The sequence below is a fragment of the Cupressus sempervirens genome, chromosome 7 (genome assembly GCF_028749045.1).
Source record: "Cupressus sempervirens isolate cs-2001-9-10 chromosome 7, ASM2874904v1, whole genome shotgun sequence".
In the NCBI taxonomy this organism is placed as follows: Eukaryota; Viridiplantae; Streptophyta; class Pinopsida; order Cupressales; family Cupressaceae; genus Cupressus; species Cupressus sempervirens.
In genome coordinates, this window is record NC_143124.1 from 39,499,676 (window position 1) to 39,504,455 (window position 4,780).

At 37.9% G+C, this 4,780-nt stretch overlaps 1 pseudogene; it reads left to right on the forward strand.

Annotated features, from left to right (window-relative positions):
- The first annotated feature begins 244 nt into the window (after nt 1-244).
- Nucleotides 245-2,722, forward strand: LOC149545348 (protein ANTAGONIST OF LIKE HETEROCHROMATIN PROTEIN 1-like; annotated as a pseudogene).
- The last annotated feature ends 2,058 nt before the right edge of the window (nt 2,723-4,780 follow it).

Consider the following 4,780-nt stretch of genomic DNA (forward strand, 5'->3'; position numbering starts at 1 on the left):
AACAGCCATCTTTATGCAACTGTTGGATCTACCTTGCATCTAAAGCAGTACCCATGATCCGTAAGATGGCAACAGGAATAGATCATGATCAACCAAACAATGGCGCAGTAGATAGTAAAATTTCCAAGGCTCCACCCACGGTAGAAAATATGATCATTTTTAAGGAAAATAAAGCAAAATGACACTTCAAAACAATCTGGAAAAAACCTTAATATGTTTTGGAGCTTCAAATTCATTGACTTGGCAGTATTTTCTTTATTCCGCAGCCTCACAATGAAGACTGGAGTACAAAATCAGCTTTCTAATGAAAAAATTGAAGATCTTTTCCCTCGGATTCAATTGGCATCTAATTTGGGGCTCAGTGATTCATTCAGCAAACCTGTCGGGCTAAATTTTAAATTCTCAACAGAACAGCCATGCTATCAATTAGTGATTCCTCTGTTTGAAGGCCATGTATCCCTAAATGTTTACCCCGTCTGTTAACGCAAGTATGTTCTTTTGGTTGAGAGCCCATGTCCACAAGGAGAAATTTATGGGATCCACCTCCACCCACGATATTAAGGGATATAAATCAGGCAATAGGTTACTGGAATCTAGTATTTGGAATGATGCAGTACGAAGAGAACGATTAGAGTAATTCATGGATGCCGGCTATAAGATAGGGTTGTGCATTCAGGAATCAGTATACAGTCCACCTGATTGCTTGAAAAATTTAGGGGAAGCAACTTCTAGAAGTAGAATGATCAATTATGAAGAGACGAGCACTAGCAAACAGTGGAACCCATGAAGACATGGATGCTTATATGTGGTTTTAATTGAAAACACATGTATGGAATCTTCCTTATGTGAGTCCCCAATATATAATAGAGCAAAAAAGAGGAATCTGTTATTCTTCATCGAAGATCGTGCTAGTTAAGCGCACTTTTACCATTAGAAAAGTGTGCCCAAAGCAAATGAATTGGGAGGAGATGGAGTTATTGGAGTTCCTGCTCCTATGCTTCTGCACCCAGTCATTCGGAAGTGACATCCCATCAAGCAGCCAGTCTCTTCACTCGGAAGATCTGCCGCCAGAAACCCCTCTTTCATTGATCTTCTTAGTCCTCTGCATTTATTTCTACACATCGTCATGTCTCCCAAACATGGGCAGAGAGTGCTGGAAAGTTCCTAGAAATAGCAGGGCTTGGGAAGGGGTCCAAAATCATACCTTCATGGACGCCCATGTAATGTTTCTGCACCCAGTCATTTGGAAGTGACATCCCATCAAGCAGCCAGCCTCTTCACTCAGAAGATCTGCCGCTAGAAACCCCTCTTTCATTGATCTTCTTAGTCCTCTGCGCTTTTCTTTACACATCGTCATGTCTCCCAAACATGGGCAGAGAATGCTGGAAAGTTCCTAGAAATAGCACGGCCTGGGAAGGGGTCCAGAATCATACCTTTGTGGATGCCCATGCGAGGGACAAAGAATGGCGTAAGAATCACAGGACAGGATTTGCATCTTTCACATATCTGATGGAGGAAATCAGGCCTTATATTGAAAACCCTAACACAGATTTTGTGCAGGAGCCGGTGGATGTTAAGAAAGTTGTGGAAATGGTAATTCATAGGCTTGCACACAGAGATTCACCAAGAAAAATAGGGGATTTGTACAATCTTGGGGTTTCTATCGTTAGAAAGTACACCAAGATCATCACCAGAGTTCTGGCAAGAAGAAATAAATGATATTCAAAATACATTACAATTCCTACAGAGGAAAGGATTCAAAGGTTGAGTAGCGATTTTGAATCTATTACTGTGATTCCCAACATATGCGCTGCTATTGGGGGAACTCATATCAAACTCCAGCTTAAGCCAAGAAATTCTTACAGGCCCGTTGATTATTTGTCTATCCATGGGTTTTACAGTGTGCTTTTACAAGGTGTTTGTGATTCGGAAAAGGTCTTTTGGGATGTGTGCTGCAATGCTCCTGGAAGATCGGATAATGCTACTAATGTCAGGGCTAGTAGTATTTGGAGCAAGCTCAGGGTAGGCGAGATCTTGCGACAGCCAAAAATTCAAGTGCGAGGAGGTGCAATTTTAAGGCCTTTTGTTGTGGGCGACGGTTCCTTCCCTCTAAGTGCCTCTGTGATTACTCCTTTTTACGAGATCAATCCTGACGCAATTTGAGAGAGTCACTTTGATGAGGATCTTCTCAGGGGCTAGGCAAAAATTGGTGACACCTTTGCTATTTTAAAGAAGAGATGGAAGATACTTGAGAATTTGAATGTGGATGTGAAGTATGCTGCCCAGACTATACTCGCTTGCTGCGTTTTGCATAATTTTTGTCAGATTGCTGAAGAGCTAGAGCCCGAAGAACAGGTCAACAACTCAAGAATTTGTCATTTCATACGAAGGTGAGGATGAAAGGAATCTTTAGATGATAGGAAAGGAGAGGAGGAGAGCTCTTTTTCTTGAATGGCTTCATAGGAGGGGCAAAGCTGAGTTGGAGAGAGCAGCAAGAAGGCCAAGATTGTTGTGATGATTCAAATTGCTGCGCAGGTTTGTAGAGGATAGGGCTGAATCTGGGCTCTACTATTGTATTGTAAGGTTAGTATGATTATATGGAGCCATCTCTACAAGATATGCCTAGTGTATAAGGTCTGTGTGAGAGTAGAATTTTGGCTACTCAATGAGCAAGACATGATTATAGCAATATATGATATATTCTCTTTGTATTTAGTCCAAATGGTATGAAGCTATGGTGATTTATTCTTGTCCTTGTTCTTCTGAATTTGGATTCTGAACTATGAAAATTGTTGTCCTTTGTCCTCCTCAAACACATATCTTGTAGTAGTTTAGGGACGAATACTTCTCATTAGTTATGCTGTTCTTTTTTCTTTTAAATTATTGATGCTATATTCATGCTTCTGCGTAAGATTATGTGTGATTTTATTAGCATCAACATTTTGGATCATACCTAATGATCCATCATCAGGATGAGAGAACTAAGAATATAAAGAAATTTTGATAATGGATCATTGAATATGATCTTAAACATTGATACTAATAAATTCACACACAATCTTACCCGAAGCATGAATATATCGATACTAATAAATTCACACACAATCTTACCCGAAGCATGAATGTATCGATAGTTATTGATGAGGTTTTTACTTGTTAAGAATAGGAGTTTGAGCGTGCGGGCATGGGTATGAAATTATGAACATTTAAGAGATATGCAGCTCAATGGTATCGATCCCCCCTAGCTACCCTATAAATCTAAACTTAGAGAAAAAGTTTCTGGAAGCTGGGTTTGCACTTTTACATGTGTTGGGTGTTTGGGAATGCATGATAGGTGAGGGGAAGGTTTAGAATCTGCAAAAACATTGTCAAGAAGAGATAGTAAGGGCAGTCCCTCTGTGAGTTTTACGTGTACACTCATTTTTCTGAAAGCAGAGTAACTCAATCTATATAATATTTACAATGTTTTTTGTGGATTTGTTTGATGCTTGCATAAAATTCAAGTTATAGAAACACATAATGTTTGAATGTGGAAGATCCTTTGGAGATTACAATGTAGATATGCTTGAATACCTGCCTTTGTTTCATCAGTGTGAGCAGATTTGAAGTATATATCAATAAATTCCAAAATTATTATTTGGATAACCGAAATGCATTATGCAAGATCACTCGTAGGGAAAATGAAATTCAGCTGAGTATATTGGCTGCTTATAGAATGTTTTGAAATCACAGTCATGTAAAAACAATCTTAATTGAATGCCTACAAACACATTGTTAAGGAACATCTGTTCCTTGGTAACAATTAAACTAATTTGGAGGCCCTATGGTACTCTGCTTCTCATATCTCTTGATTTAGGCACAACAGCAGAATACCTACTGGATCATCCTCCTATATATATCCACTCTTATAACAACCATGATCTTTCCAGTCTATAGTAATGCTTACATTGTTTGTGAATTTAACTGTGTGAAGATTTTGATATTAAATTTCTTGACACAATTAAATCCATAAACATTGTAAGCATATCTACTCTTATTTAGTGTGTGTGAGGTGATAAGGGCATCCTGATTCAATCATTTTATAAGGTTAAAACTTAAAACCATACATTTCAAATCTGCTAATAATAGCTGTATTGTCCTTAAACAGTTATTTAAACTTATAACTATCTTCGGTTACTATGATTAAGAGTCAAGAGATTTACTATGGCAATTTATTGTAGATCTTAGAGAACTGTTATATGTCATCGTAAAACATATGAACTTCCTAATTGGTGTCAAATACAATGAAAAGATAAAAAGTTGTTTTTGCTCGGTGCTGTGAAAAATAAGTTAACATAAAAAAACTTAGATGCAACATCTTGTATGAAAGAACTTCCAAATGTTTTGTTCTCCTCCCAAGTACAGCAGACTTCTTGGTACACCACATCCAACAGAGGAGATAGTTTGTATGTGTTTAGTTCTATAGGCACTTTTACCTCAACTATCCATGGCCTGAATGAGATATAAAAATGGGTTCTTGTGGCTAGCTGCAAGGGATTCTTGAATGTGCAGGTTGATTGAAGTTTTGTTTACTCGTAATTTGGGGAAAAAAAGATACCATATTTTTCATCTATATTCATGTAATTGAATGTCTCGTATGACTCCTACGACATTAACTATATATGCTCATTCACAATCCAACATAAGATAGAAAATGTAGAATGATGCAAGCAATTATAGAAAGTTGAAAAGTGCGCAGATACCCTTAGGACAGTCTGGAGTCTCTATGGATCTCATTTGA